At 40.0% G+C, this 16,698-nt stretch overlaps 1 protein-coding gene across 3 annotated transcripts in view; it reads left to right on the forward strand.

Annotated features, from left to right (window-relative positions):
• Positions 1-13,381: 13,381 nt before the first annotated feature.
• The window catches only part of LOC123516108 (tensin-1-like), a 400,888-nt gene continuing 397,571 nt past the window's right edge, over positions 13,382-16,698 (forward strand). Inside the window, exons 1-2 of one of the 3 annotated variants that reach the window (XM_045275202.1) lie at positions 13,382-13,539; positions 16,613-16,698. The exon at positions 16,613-16,698 is cut by the window's right edge and continues 382 nt beyond it. The gene's annotated coding sequence lies outside the window, so the exon portion shown is untranslated. The remainder of the gene's footprint in view (positions 13,540-16,612) is intronic. The other 2 variants (XM_045275204.1, XM_045275203.1) reach the window with 2 other exon arrangements.

The raw sequence follows: 16,698 nt of genomic DNA on the forward strand, positions 1-16,698 counted from the left end.
TATGGCGTTGGAAAAAGGGAGAACTTTGATGTTGTTACTAATTTTATTTTTTGCATGTCGTTGTGTTTGTGATTTCCTTTCTTTCTCTTCACATTTCTTACTTTTATGTTTGTTTTAAGTTGGATACATTTTTGTTTTTTTGGTGTTGTTATTCCCTTTCTACAGTAATGGTAAAGGCGAGTTCAATTTAATTTGGTGGTTCATTGCTTCGATATGCGACATTAATTTTGATCTGAAACATTTCCTTCTCAAAACTTAAGACCCTTGTTTCATATTAGTTCATAAATTTCGTCTATGTTCATCAATGATAAGCAATGTAATGATAGATAAACACAGCAGGGGTCTTTTATGTTTGGAGGTCGCCACTAATTTCTAACCAAATTTTCATCAATAGTACAGGTTTTGGTGCTGAATACGAATATGACATTAATTTTCTCGAGAAATTAGGTTAGGGAAAGTAAGGTTAGGTTAGGTTAGGATTGGGTTAGGTTAGGTTAAGTTAGGTAAGGTTAGGTTAGGTTAGGTTAGGTTAACTCACCTCTCTTAGGTAATTGTTGAAATCAACTGTAATAGTTGTCTTTTTAATTATCATTTGATGTTTCTTTTTACACTTTTTCTCTTTTTCTATGATATCAAAGTTCTGCAAAAATTTAACAGCGTCTTCTTCGGTCAAAATATTGGTAAATAATCACTGCAAGTTGTACTTCACATCCATCTTGTCCACGGTCGTCTCAAACGTGCCGCGTGACACCCGACTGTGTATTGTTGCGCCCGTTAATTATTATTGCATGAATTAATGCGCGTCGGAAGGTAGTGCACTAAATCCTTTTTTTGTGTGACTATCTTTCATTTCTCGAGAAAATGAATGTCATATTCGTATTCAGCACCAAAAACTGTATTAATGATGAAAATTTGGTTAAAAATTAGTGGCGACCTCCAAACATAAAAGATCCCACAGCAGTTACACATTATTCGTTCGTATATCGTAATGCTACATGTCAGTCACTTGTGTGTGGTTTGTTTGTTTTTCTATTTATACCATGTGGGCTTTTCACAGGAATTTATGGGCTAAAGGGGATACTTTTTTGGGGTACCTCCTATCTCAAAGCCCACCCGCTAGGAAACCGTTGCCCCGAGTGGGGAAGCCCAACCTACACTCAGACCGTGGACAGGATTCGAACCATGCGCTTGGAAATTCCTCGGACCCCAAAGCAAGCATGGTTCCACTGTATTCGTTTATGACTATTTATAATGGCCAGAGAGAAATAGACTCTATACGCTGCTATTCAAAATAACCGGAATAAAATCGTGAATATTGCAAAGGAAACCAAACTCGATTGTTGGTAAACAAACTTTCTTCTTTAACTCCCAAAGAATCAGAAGGTAGACAAATAAGACTTCTTATTGTAAAGTTACAGTTACTAAAGTTACTTCCACATGTTATGTTTTCTAATAAAAAGCTCGTCCATTCTGCTGTAAGATGGGTTGATCTGAGAAGTTTTTACAGTGGTTAGTGTTTGTGCTCTCTCTTAGCACACTTCCAGGGACTGTGTTGTCATGCTCTTTACAACTTTTTTTTTTTATTTTGACTTGTTTTTTTCTCTCTCATACTATCAGCTTTTCATGCATGCAAAAGAGAGAGAGAGAGAAAAAAAAAATGATCCTCTGAGTGACTCTTAACCACCGCCACAATTCTGAACCAGCCATGTCCAATTAGATTTTATTTATCAATCCTTCCTGCCAGTGAGGGAATGGTCTCACATATGCATTATACAGATCTTTATCCTATTGATTGGAATGAAAACCAGTATATTTTCTGAAATTTGGCGGTCTTGTTACTTCTGCAGTGACCGAAACTCATAGAGGAAAGCTTGGCTTCTTGTATATTGCTTCACTTACTTGATTCATTTTTTTTTTTTTTTTTGTCTGTTTTGAGTGTTCGCTATCGTATATGGCGCGCCAAGAAAAATTAAGTGTATTTCAGGCTGAGCGTCTTCTTTCTTGTCGTGATTTTTATAATGAATTATAAACCTAATTCACGGGCCAATATGCACCTCCTCCCTGTTTTCCTGACGGTCTGCATATCAATATGTAACAGCACCCCTAGTGTGTCCAGACTCATAAAGTGAAGGAAAGCCAGAATTTATCACCAGCATAGATAGATAGCGCCCCAAAAAGGCTGCTTCAATCCTCGCCCAGAGTCCCACCATGACGGTATCGGACACACACCAAGACTTTTCCACCCCAGATCTCTTGATTTTCAGTTTTTCTAAATATTTCCAGATGTTTTTTTTTTCTGAAATGCATGTCTTTTAGTAGTAGAAGGAAGAAATGAGGAACGGAAGTTTGTGAGGGAGCGTAGTATTATAGTACACTGTTCATGGCACAAGCCCCTCCCTCACGGCGGAGCTTGGCAGACCCAGGGTTCTTTCCCTATTGGCCGACGGTGTTCCGAGGTCTGGCGGAGGGTATCAACTTGTTTTGGGGACTTGATAGACACTGGCTATCCTAAATAGTGATTACCCTTCGCATGTTACTGCTAATCCCTCGAATCCCTCATCCAGGCCAAATATTATGTGTGTGTGTGTGTGTGTGTGTGTTTGTGTGTGTATGTGTGTGTGTATGTGTATGTGTATGTGTGTGTGTGTGTGTGTGTGTGTGTGTGTGTGTGTGTGTGTGTGTGTGTGTGTGTGTGTGTGTGTGTGTTGTGTTGTGTTGTGTTGTGTTGTGTTCATGTACTCAAAGCAAATAGCTTGTATATTGATAAAGAAATAATGAAGCACTGTATATTGCACGCTTTTAAGTAAACGCTATCAGCCAGTAGCAGGTCAGTATTGAACCTTTCACGTGTTCCACCCAGAGAAAGGGGCTTGTGCTTCTATCTATCGTGAAAAGATCAGAACAGAGTGAAATAAAAAAAGAAAGAAAATTCACATGTAGGGACTAACGCGTGTATACCTATTTATTTGTTGGAGCTTACCTTACATTCTTAGATTCGTGTGTTAGTTCACGTACCTGCTGCTGATATTATGGCCGCAAGTAAAGGTTGAAATTTTCTGCCATCCAAAGAGATGAATGTATTTAATTGTCTCATATCTTGAAGCTACTACCACCACAGTAACACTTATCAAAACTTTCTAGTGTAAACATCAAGGCCACTTTTGTACACACTGTCACAAGAATATCAGACACACGAACGCTGATGAGGCAAAGCGTGACTGAAGACTGTATTGTGTATTTGTGTTTACTCTAGTTTCCAGGACCTGTTTTCTCATGGCCTTTCGTGGACGCGCTGCACTCACTCAGATCACGCGGGCCACACTAAGCATACCAGACGAGGAGTGGTGACCCTGGATGGCGATTCATCATTCCCCTCCCTGGTACCTCTTAGTTGCACGTTATACCCCCTCCACCCTCCTTTCCCCCGCATACTCTTGCTCCCCAGCGACTTCCACCCTTCCACCAAGTCACCTTGCCTTGCCTTTCTTTTCCTCATCCGCTCTACTTCCTTCCTTGTACTTGTTTTACTCAACTAAAGGGACAAGTTCTTTATGAAGTTTAAATAGTTTTTGGTTGTTGTTTTCTGTGTCACGTTCTCTCTCTCTCTCTCTCTCTCTCTCTCTCTCTCTCTCTCTCTCTCTCTCTCTGCTGTTATTAACATGCCCTCCCTCACGTGAGAAGAATTCCTTAGTTGGGAAATCAATACACAAAGTATGTCAACTTCTTTTTACTGTCAGTTATAGTCTTCTTAGTTGTCTTGCCCGTGCCTCTTCTTTCACTAGGAGGGGCCAGGTGAGACTAAGGCACTTTAGGGGCTGGAAAAGTATTGATTAGGGATACAAGTTACCAGGAACCCCCTTGACGCCGATACTGCATTGTTTATGTCATCCTCGTAGCTTCCACTATTCTTTTCGTGCGCTATTGTCGCTGTGTTTGTTGGGGGCGATGCGGTAGTAGGGGAGTGTGGAGCCTTACTGAGGTGTGGGTGAAAGGATGGGTAGTGGTTGGTGCGGTGTTTCTTTTACGCCTATCTCACTTTTCTTTCCTCTTGCTAGAAACTGTATTTGTTTTGTGTGAGTCTCTCTCTCTCTCTCTCTCTCTCTCTCTCTCTCTCTCTCTCTCTCTCTCTCTCTCTCTCTCTCTCTCTCTCTCTCTATGTGTATATCACATTCCATTCTACAATGTGTGTGTGTGTGTGTGTGTGTGTGTGTGTGTGTGTGTGTGTGTGTCAGCGTGCACAAGCAAGGGAGTGTTCGCGCACATGTTTGAGAAAGCGTAAAGAAATTTCATTAAATATATTTTTCTATTTATTTATTTTATTTATTTTTTATTTATTTTTTTAGACATAAATGTAAGCGTCCTGATCCATTTTACTATTATTTTTTTCATCACCTGTGTCGATTTAATAGCGGATCACTTCATTATGTTTAGCATTTTCCTGCTTACACCATCAAAAGAGAAAAAAATAATACAGAGGAAATCAATTTTTTTTTAATACACAAATCATTATCTAGCTGTGATAATTGTATGTGACATTATGAAAAGAAAATATTATCATTATTAAATATTATTATTATTATTATTATTATATAAATTTGTTACCCATCGAAGGGTTTCGTTTTCTGTGTAGCCACTCCAGAAAATTTGTTTGTAAGAGTAACCATTTTAATCTAAGATCTCGCTGACTTAAATGTTTCCATCCAGAAAAGAACTACTTATTAAGGACGCATATTAAATAATAGCTTAAAAAAGTAATGTTACTTAATCAAATCTCTCTCTCTCTCTCTCTCTCTCTCTCTCTCTCTCTCTCTCTCTCTCTCTCTCTCTCTCTCTCTTCATAGTAAAATATGCTAAACTGATAGAAATGGTAGAGATGAGTTGTAAAATACGCTAAACTGATAGAGATGAGTTGTAAAATATGGTAAAGTGACAGAGATGAGTTGTGAAGATATTATTGCCAAGGTGTTTTATGATACGGCGTCACAGTTCTGTCATTATGAGCATGAAGGAGTAAACAACCAGTTTCAAATAGGGAATATACCATTTCAATTTCCCTAATGGAGAGTAATGATGACAAGTTATAAGTGAGGTTCTGAAAAAGCCTTCACTAATATTACCGTGTGTCACGTTAAGTAAGCGTTTCTCACATGGTGACTTTTTTTTTTTTTTAATTTATTTATACCATGTGGGCTTTTCACGGGAATCTATGTGCTATAGGGGATACTTTTTTGGGGTACCTCCTATCTCAAAGCTCACCCGCTAGGAAACCGTTGCTCCGAGTGAGAAAGCCCAACCTACACTCGGACCGTGGACAGGATTCAAAACCGTGCGCTTGGAGATCCCTCGGACACCAAAGCACGCATGGTTCTACTGTACCAAAATCTATAGCAATATCATGCAATACTTGTTTTTCATCTGACACTTCCCAGCAATTGATGATAAACTATACTAGACTTGAATGTTTTATATTCAAAATAAAGGAAGAATTTAATGTCCTTTCTTTCACAATGCTTACTACTAACTCATGGTTTATTCAATCATAAGTTATAAGTTCATGGAAATCTGGAATCTAAAGGAATATCGAGACACATAAAAAAGCCAAGTCATGGCCACAACGACTATCATTGGTGAATATGTATACTATTAAGATTTTAACTGACTCTCGATGTGTGTAACTCCTATTTCATGCTAAGTGTTCATCATGGCTTTCATAATTATTAAGCATTATATTGACACAACTCTTCCAAAGAAAATTGCCACAAAGAATAGAAAAGCCAGAATTTTTGCTTCTGTTGCTGATGCTGCTTTTGTTGTTGCTGCTACTGCTGTTCTTGCTGCTACTGCTGCAACTGCTGCTGCTGCTACTTCAAATACTACTACTTCTACTTCTACTTCTACTACTATTTCTACTTCTATTTCTACTGCATCTTCTACTACTACTATTAGTACTACTACGACTACTATTAATACTACAACTTTTGAATAATAATAATGATAATAATAAAAATAACAATGATAATAATGATAATGATAATAACGATGATGATGATGATGATGATGATGATGATGATGATAATATTAATAATAATAATAATAATAATAATAGTAATAATAATAATAATAATGATGATGAAAACAATAACGATTAGTAATAATGATGATGATAATAATAATGATAATAATAATAATGATGAAAACAATAATGATTAGTAATAATGATGATGATGATAATAATAATGATAATAATAATAATGATGAAAACAATAATGATTAGTAATAATGATGATGATGATAATGATAATAATAATAATGATGAAAACAATAATGATTAGTAATAATGATGATAATAATATTTGGACATTTTGAAGCATTTCATTATGCCTTATATGTTATATTTTAAAGAAGTGTTAATGCAAGACAAGCGGCAGCCCATTTCAGTCCAAGTCATTTTTTGAGCAGTATTTTCTATATTATAAATTCGATACAGATTTAGATGCAGAATTATACTTGCACATATACACGCACACAACACACAACACACACACACACACACACACACACACACACACACACACACACACACACACACACACACACACACACACACACACACACACACACACACACACTGCCCTGCTACTTGTCTCTTGTGGATAGCTATTGTGGTAAGTGATCCTGTTGTGGCTATGGAAGCTGTGAAGACTGGCGTCGTAACAGTTTGTGATAGTAGTGTGATACAAGCGATGAAGTTTCGACTAATGGAGTACGGGGCACGAACGCATCACTGCTGATTCAGAACCAAGAGGCAGTGAAAGGCTAAAAGACAGTGAGCAGGAATTGGAAAAACTGGAAAACTTGATCGCTGGGTTCACACATAGAATTAAGGAAGTGGCACAGGAAACAAGTGAAATGAAACAGGAATGGAGTGGAATGGCACTAAAAATGGATTTGATGCGGGAGGAAATGCGACTAGCGGTGGGGGAAGCAAGACAGTTCTCGGTAGAACATTGTGAACAGCTTCGGCGCGACCTGTCAAAGGAGCTGGTGGCAGTGAAATAATAGTAAGAAGGACGCACTGAAGCCGTCGAGACCAAGGTAGAAAAAATGGAGATGATGAGACTGCGGCGCTCTCTCGGGAAGCAATCTGTTGGCGTGTGGAGGCGGCCTGAGTGTCCTGAGCCAGCAGGGCAGAGTTTTTCCTACGCATGCACAAAACTTGGGGACCTCAGCTTCTGCGGCTATGCAGGCAGAGGGGCGCAGCCGACGCATCCATGGTACGCGCCGCTTGAAGATGCTGCCATCATCCCCACCACACTTTCATTCACCACCTACCTCCGTTGCTGTCTCTCCCTGGTTTGCAGGTGGAGCACCTGTCCTACGAAAACCGGCAGTTTGGTGAACAGGTAGCCTGGGAGCCTTACCCGGTACAGTTTGAGCTGCTCACCCAAGGACAGGGCTGGAACACTCAAGATAAGGCGATGCAGTTGATGGCCAGCTTGTGCCAGCCAGCGTTGGAGATCTTGGCACACATGACGGCAAGCCAGCGAACGTCGTACACTACAGTTGCAGAGGCACTGAAGAGGGACTTTGGCAGCGTGTCCCTGGCTGAGGTGTACTGGGAGCAGCCAAAGAGCTAAAGATGCATCAGCCAGGTGAGTCATTACCACAGCTGGCGCAGTCTGTGGAATCGCTGGTGCGGCATGCTTATTCAACAGCCCCAGAGAAGATGGTGATGGTGCTCTCCCATGATGCTTTCATAAATGCACTGAGGAACCAGGAGGTGAAGATCGATGTAAAGTAGTCGCACTCAGTAGATGTGTCAAACTCCACGGCGAAGGCAGTGGAGTTTGACGCCTTCCTGTACACTACAGGGGGAGCGACCGCATATGGAGCAACCCAAGTAACCTAACACCACCACCTTGCCTATATAGCCACGCTGCTCGCCGCACCCAAATTCAGCAGAGAAGAGTCACCCGCTCAGGTGAGTTTAGTGGTCTCTGCTGGAAGTGTGGCCAGCGTGGCCACAGTTGGAGTGACGTTTTCGCTGGAGGATGTGCGCATACGTTCTCCCGTCATGGCCTGTTGCGAGAACTGCAGAAAATTGGACCACTGTTGCTCTGCCAGCCAGCAGCTCCAAGACGTTGTGATAGTGGGGGGAGAAACACGGCTAGGCTGGTAGTACAAGCCACTCCCTAGCCGAGTCTTCCCAAGCCCCCATTTGTGTAGTACCACTGCTCCTGCAGTCCGAGTGTCGAGCGCAGTGGACGGCCGCCTATGTCGTCTGGTGGTGGACATTGGTGCACCAAAGACCTTCGTCAGGGAAGAAGTGGTGGCAGCTCAAGACCTCCAATTTGTCAGACTGGCAGCTATGTGGTGTATCTGGCCACTGTACAACGTTACGCGGCCCCGTGATGTCCAAGATTGCGGTGGTTGGCGTCCAGGAAGAGCTACCAGTCTTCCTAGCCGACATGAAAGATTCCTGCATGCTGGGGGTGCATATCCTGGTTCAGAGTGCAGGGTGTGTAGACCTCGGAAGGATGCAAATTAAGGTACGTGGGGAAACCATGCCGCTGCTCCATGAAGTTTCTGAGGAGCAGGTGGAGAGCCCCGTGGCCGGTTCAGATGTTGAGGACTAGTCTGGAGCTACACTGCCGGAAAGTGGAGGAAGGTGAGGGCAAAGACCCTATTGTAGAGACCTGTGGACGCAAGGCAGCGGTTAACAGCGATTCGCGTGGGTTGGACGGAGGTACGAGTGGGGCGAGACCTGCACTAGCTACTGATGTGGCGGCTTTGGCGATAAGAAGTGCCGCCAAGTTGACTCTGGGGGAGGTGGAAGAGACGGAGAAGTTGCTGATGGAGTGTGGAAACATGACCTTGGCCATACCTCGGTTGCTCAACACTCCATCAACATCGCCAGCGGTCCGCCAATCAAGCAGTTTCATCAACATGTCCTGCTGGCTAAAAGGGAAGAGATGCAACGCATGATGGACGGATTACATGTGTGATACCAGCGATAACGAATATATATATATATATATATATATATATATATATATATATATATATATATATATATATATATATATATATATGTATAGTTGGATAAATGCAATAGTAAACAAGAAAGACACCATTTTTTTTTTTCTTGTTTTAAGGAAAACCCTCCAACCATGGAGTCGATGTGCTTTAGTGAACAGATGATGTCACAGACAATGAAATGTGGAAGTACTGTCATGTCTTTCATCTCATTGTGTGTTGTTGTTTCCATGTTGCTGATCACGACACTGTGGTTTGTTATAATTTGATGGGTCGAAAAAATTAGGAAACAAATTATTTTCTTTCCTACATTGCTTCGTGAATCGTTCTTTGTAGTGGTCGGGACACATACAGTTTATTCGTGTTAAATCAGGCATTCGTTATCATGCAGTGGAAGCTCCTTTGGATCTATCTGTTGAATTCGTGGAAATTAAAACTTATAATGCCTACAATGTCTGCAAAGCATCTTAATAATAATGTTACATTTTTATCATTATTTTTTAAGAGATGATTAAGAAAAAAAATAACAAAAAGGAGCTGGGTGTTTGAGGACCACTTCCGTCATTTTAGTTCTTACTCATCTCGACCATCGGATCTTGACTTAATATTTTTTAGTATGTTTTGATATGTTTTAATTAGCTCTTAGGCCAAAATGAATTTCATATTGTAGGCGAAATTTAATGCATTAGAATTTACCAAATAGGTTGGCACTATGGCAACATACATAATAGTTAATGTTCTTTGTTCTTTTGGTTATTGCTATCGGTATTATAAAACAGCTTTTCTTTTTGTTGCAAAATCTGAAGATGTTTTGAATTTTCAGCGTGACGTTCTATTATACAAGATGGATTTGTTGTCCCTATTGGCTGTAGTGGTGGCAATGGCAATGCTGTGTTATATCATAATGCACTATAGAGCGTTAGTCGATCAGTGTGTGACGCTACTTTGATATAGTTTTATGGAATCCATTTTCAGGAAAGGCAATGTTGAAGATTCTTAATTCTGGTACATTTCACTGACAACGACAAAGATAGATATATAGATCAATGAATACATAAGTTTAGTAGTAGTTGTAGTAGTAATAGTACTAGTAGTAGTAGTAGTAGTAGTAGTAGTAGTAGTAGTAGTAGTAGTAGTAGTAGTAGTAGTAGTAGTAGTAGTAGTAGTAGTAGTAACAGGAATACTGTCATTAACATTATCATTATTACTATTATTGCTATTATTGTTATTGTTATTGTTATTATTATTACTGTTATTATTATTATTATTGTTATTATTATTATTGTTATTATTATTAATATTATTATCATTATTATTATTATTATTTTATTATTATTATTATAAATGGAAGAATTGAGTTTTTGAGCTATTGAACACTACTGAATTTTCTCTGCCCCAATCAGAAATCTTAGGAAAATCAGAAGTCAAGCGTTCTGTGGCGTTCCTGCGTGATCTGTTGACTCCTTGAAGAGTTGGTCGTCTCTGAGAAGACCTGGAAATATGTAGGGTGGTTTCATCGCGTAGGGGTGGATAGGGCAAGAAGATTGGTTTAAATCATCAGTGAATAATAGAAAGAGAGTGGACGATAGGAGAGATCTCTGAGGAACACCATGGGTTTAGAAGAACGGTGGCCGTCTACTATGGCTGCAGTAGAACTGTAGAAAAGGAAACTTGAGATAAAGATGGTGAGAAAAGGATACAAACCGTAAGAAGGCGGATTTAAAATTAAAGCAAAGCTTTGTGCCATACTCTCTCAAAAGATGTCTAACGCAACAGCAAAAGTTTCATCGGAATCTCTGAAAGAGGATAACCAAAACTCAGTAAGGAACGCCAGATCACCAGTAGAGCGACCTTGACGGAAGCCATACTGGCGATCAGACAGAAGATTGTGAAGTGACAGATGTTTAAGAATCTTCCTATTGAGGATAAATTCAAAAACTTTAGACAAACAAGAGATTAAAGCAATAGGACGGTAATTTGGGGGATTGGAACGGTCACCCTTTTTAGGAACAGGCTGAATGTAGGCAAAATTCCAGCATGAAGGAAAGGTAGAAGTCGATAGACATAGTTGAAATTGTATATGTAAATGAGAGTGTATAATGTAAAGTGTACATGTAAAAGCACAATAACAACATACAAACAATGAAAGAGGCGACGATACACACACCTTGATAACATAAATACTGGGCCCCGCTCTTTACATCTTAGCAATTAACACGGACAGTCAAGTGTGCGTGTTTCATGTATCTGGCCTCACTCATCAGTCAGCAGGATAAACAACGCCTGTCCTCATCTGATCCTGCAAAAACCAGAGAGGTGAATCCTGTCTCTTGTGAGAGTGAAATTCCTTAAGTTGAGGGTCAGGTCAGCCTATGAATGACTTTTATGATTCCTTTTCTAATTTTAAATCATAATGAAATATACATTAAATCATCAACTTAAATTATGTGATTATTCTTTTGCCTATTTGAATATTTGTTTATTTTGGTATATATAAAGAAATAGCTGATTGACCACTAACCCTTTCACTGTTGTTTAGTCCATCATTCCTCTGTCACTAACTACAAAGAGATTTTTTTTTTCATTTTCCACCAGTCACCTCTAAACATCGTATTGGAAAACAATTGGAAAATAAATATTCTTTTATCTCCTCATTTCTTTTAGAGTCATACAAAGATACGACATATTGGTTTTATTTTTGTTGCATACCGCAGTGAAAGGAAATTCCAGGAGATTTTTGAGACACTGACGGAAACTCAGAAAGGAAAGTCAGTTGCATCACTCATGGTTAAGAATTCTCATTTATATAGCTTCACTATATATGGAAGAGGAGTAACTGTTATAAGCAATGGAATTTGTGTTCAGAAAGTTGTCTTTGGAAAAGTTTTAGAGGCAGTAGTGAAAGTTCATATGGCACTTTTCATAGTTTAAATTCATAAAAAAAATAAGTAAGTATATTCATTATAAATGAAGCTGGAGCACCGATTGTTAAAACGAGATTTATAAACTGAACGCTGTCATACGGGATATTTCGTAGGCACTGTCCTCACCTGTTCTTATTCATATACAAAATTAGTGAAACACTAGAAAATTTTATCATTTCTAATAACTATGCAATTTTTATCAATATATGAGACTTTATGAAACAAATTTCACAAGTTTTCACGTGCTTTAACTTAATCTTAACATTTTCTTGTAGATTAAATAGTGTAAGAATCAACAAAGGATAGTAAAATGCATGCCAACTTCATGTGGTATTTTAGGGGACAATGTTCTAAGGATATTTAGACCACCTTCTCAATTTACTAAGAGTCAAAGTGAAAAATAAATAGTGTAGAGAATACTATCTATGGAGATGGAGCAGGGACGTGTACGTAGCTCCTCCTCATAAGTCATTAGAGGGATGCACGATATTCAAGGTCACGTTTGTGCTCAAGTAAGTTAGAATGGGAAGAAAAAGAACAGTCCGCCACGTGACGTCTAGAATATATTTGATGTTGACTCAGCAACACACCAAGACACCTGCGCGTCTGGAGGAACTCATGCACACCTGAGCCTCACCGCGCATAACCACACATACACACACACACACACACACACACACACACACACACACACACACACACACACACACACATGCACACATGCACTCTCTCTCTCTCTCTCTCTCTCTCTCTCTCTCTCTCTCTCTCTCTCTCTCTCTCTCTCTCGTTTAAACACGCACACAAAAAATGAATAAATAAAAACGAATTAAAGAAGAAAGTTGTAGGTATGTGTGGTGCCAACCTGCTCGACTGCATAGCTTTGCATTTACTTATATGTCTGTTTGTTTGTTGGGGTCATGCATGATTGTATTTTATTCCTGTATTAAGTCATACAAATTATTATGGCCACTGTCTGTGCACGCCTCCCCCCCACCTGTCTGTGAACAAACATTCCGAGTCTAGAGAGTCTTGCATGTATTTACACTTTTTTGCTTCTCATTCATAATTGACCGCCAGTAAACAGGCATACATCCTCAGCGAGTCTTCCCTCCTACACCTCCGCCCTCCCGCCCCCCACACAGCATCACCCAGCCTTCCTCGCCCCCACTTATTCTCTCACACTCACACTCCAGCAGTTAGCTAAGAAGCCTAGAAGAAGGTGATCAAATACAGTTGGAGAAAGGAGAGGAGGAGGAGAAGGAGTAGGAGGAGAAAGAGGAGGAGGAGGAGGACGTGTTGATGGTGGTGGAAGAAGTGGAGGAAGCAGGCCGGGGGAAAGGGGCCTGGGGTTGGTAAGAGACGAGGGGGCAGTCGAGGGCGGTGGGAGGGCGAGAGTCGGGGAGACAGGGATGACTGCAGCTGCTGCCCGTCGGAGAAGCTCAGTGTGGGGCACGCTCCCGGCCGGGAAGGAGGGTTTTGCCGGGTGCTGCAGGTGGTCTTGTTAGCTCGTGTTTACCTGCCGACAGACCCTCGGGACGTGCCGGGAGGTGGTTCTCGTCCCCAGCTTGTTTCTTGAGTGGTAGAGAAAATCGTGGTAGTCCCGTTCCTTTCTGCATCGGCATGTAACTTTGTCGAAACTTTTCCCTGAATAACCCGGCGTGGAAACTACTGTTTTTTCCCTTCTTTAATTTTTGCGCTCCGCTAATTAAATGCCTGTGCAAGCTACACGTGACGTGGGTTTTTGGATCAGATTCCAAAACCTGAGGCTAGTAATTAAGGTCAGTCTTGAACGCCGTTAGAAATAAAAGTAAAAAAAAAAAGTTTTCTTGCCATTATACGGCAAAGTTTTCATTTTACTTTTCCCGCAAGGCGAGTCTGATCTGTGAATTTTCTTACATACGTGGCGCACCGTCCTAGTGAATTGCCTCTCCCTTTTCTGAAAAAAAGGCGCATGAAAACATTGAAATTATTGTGAATAAAGATATTTTCAATAGTTATAAAAAATGCATAAAAAAAACTATCTGAAAATCTATAATTGAAAAGAAAATGTATATGGATAAAAATGAGTGTGTGAAAATGATCTCTGGTGATGAGATCATGTGTGGAAAAAAAATGTAAAGAAAAAAAAAAAAAACTTGGAGTGAACTTTTGTGTCGACCTTGCAAGTGTATATGAAGGATGTGCATCCGTTATTGTTTTTTTTTTTTTATACCTGAGATAGCCACTACGTACACACTGATTAGTTCCAGGATAGCAGCAATTCATCGTTTATAATTAAGGAATCCAGGCATCTCCTTGGCATACCTACCACACGTCAGGACACAAACAAGACGTACCACAAGTGTCGCCGAGGAGAGAAAGAGAGAGAGAGAGAGAGAGAGAGAGAGAGAGAGAGAGAGAGAGAGAGAGAGAGAGAGAGAGAGAGAGAGAGAGAGAGAGAGAGAGAGAGAGAGAGAGAGAGGTAAGAAGAAGAAGAGGAAGAAGAAGGAGGAAATAGCCGGTGCGTGAGCGATACAGTGAATAAGTATAATGTTTGTCATTGATACTCGACTATTTCCGTCACTAACTTTTGTTTACAGCCTTGAAGCCACAAAATATAATTAAGTGAATTGAAAACGACCAGACCAGTTTTTGTGAGATCGTCTCATGTGGTTTTTATAACGCCGCGGTATTTCGTGGTCGGGAATTTTGCCTTTGTACAAATAACCAATTATATTCTAATGGAATTATAAGTAAGGATATTATACACACTACAACCACTGCTTGTAACTACTACCAATACTACTACTAATAATAATAATGATAATAATAATAATAATAATAATAATAGTAATAATAATGATAATAATGATAGTAGAGATGATAATAATAATAATAATAATAATAATAATAATAATAATAATAATGATAATAATAATGATAATAATAATAATAATAACAATTACAATAATAATAATAATAATAATAATAATAATAATAACGGATAATAATAATGATCATAACGATAAAAGTAAGGTAAATAAGAAGTAATAGAAATGATAAGCACAGTAAAGTAATAGTAGTAACTGTAGTAGCAGTAGTAGTAGTAGTAGTAGTAGTAGTAGTAGTAGTAGTAGTAGTAGTAGTAGTAGTAGTAGTATTGGTAGTAGCAGCAGCAGTAGCACTAACAGCAGCATCAGTAGCAGTAATAGAGTGGTGATAACAGTAGGTGGTAGTAGCAGTGGCAGTAGTGGTAATGGTTGTGGTGCAGCAGCAGCAGCAGCAGCAGCAGCAGCAGCAGTGGTGGTGGTGGTGGTGGTGGTGCAGCAGGTGCAGCAGCAGCAGCAGCAGCAGCAGCAGCAGCAGGTGGTGGTGGTGGTGGTAGTGGCAGCAGTTGTTGTGCAGCAGCAGCAGCAGTAGCAGTGGTGGTGCAGTGCAGGTGGCAGCAGTGGCAGCAGCAGCAGCAGCAGCAGCAGTGGTGGTGCAGCAGCAGCAGCAGCAGTAACAGCAATGGCAGTGCAGCAGAAACAATGGTAGTAGTAGTGGTTGTAGTAGTAGTAGTTGTTGTAGTAGTAGTAGTAGTTGTTGTAGTAGTAGTAGTAGTAATCGAAGTAGTAGTAGTAGTAGTAGTAGTAGTAGTAGTAGTAGTAATCGTAATAGTAGTAGTAGAAGTAATAGCAGTAGTAGTAGTAGTAGTAGTAGTAGTAGTAGTAGTAGTAATAGTAGTAGTAGTAGTAGCAGTAGTAGTGGTAGTAGCAGCAGCAGCAGCAGCAGTAGTTGTAGTAGTAGTAGCAGCAACAACAATAGTAACAACAGCAGCTGCAGCAATAGTAGTACTAATATTAGAAGAAGAAAAGAGATAGAAGAGAAGAGAGAGAAGAAAATAGTTACAATGACAAACAAGATATTAATGGGTTCATCTAGTTTTATGAGGACCATGATTGCCAGTAAGTAGAGGCAGGAAGTCGTGTTCAGAACCAGCTAAGACCTTCACAGTTGAGGAGAAGCCACATTTTGCATCACATTAAAGCTGATTAAGGCGGAGGCGTCCATTTGGGGCAGAAGGCAGAACTGATACGGGGCGGCGGGGTCGTGGGTCACTGCATCTGTGAGGTAATGCCGTTCATCTACTTGTTTTACTACCAGTACGCCCTGCTCCTGTACTCCCGTAGCTCTCCCTCCACCTCACCACACTCGCGATCCAACTAACAACAACTCTCTGCATAAGATTTTCGTTGCAGCTTCTCAAAACATGTTCGGTTTATTCCTTCTCTCCCGTCCTTCTGCACTTGAACAGTTTTTACTGCTTATCCAAGAAAATTTATCCATCCTCTATCTTTTCTGGCTTAGACATCTTTATTATAGTTTATTTGCTTCACTCGGAAGACTTCTTAACACGTGTGGCTGTTCACTTATTCATTATTGGAAGAATGTGTAGTACAAACATGAATACACAAGTTTATCGACATTTTTATTCTGGCATTTTTTTTTGAGTAGGAAACCGTTGGAAATTTTGCATAGAGTTGTATTTACTCGTGGAGTTTAATAATGTGTGTGTGTGTGTGTGTGTGTGTGTGTGTGTGCCTGTATGTCTGTGTGTCTGCGTGTGTACATATGTGTCAGTGTTTATTTGTTTATTTTTCACGGCAACTCTTTCTAACAATTCAACTCAGATTTCAAACTTAGAGCCACTATTTGTCTTTCTCTAATTCAAATACTGCTGGCGGGAAGGACGTGTATGCCCTCACTGATCTCCTCG

Source organism: Portunus trituberculatus, chromosome 40 (genome assembly GCF_017591435.1).
Source record: "Portunus trituberculatus isolate SZX2019 chromosome 40, ASM1759143v1, whole genome shotgun sequence".
In the NCBI taxonomy this organism is placed as follows: Eukaryota; Metazoa; Arthropoda; class Malacostraca; order Decapoda; family Portunidae; genus Portunus; species Portunus trituberculatus.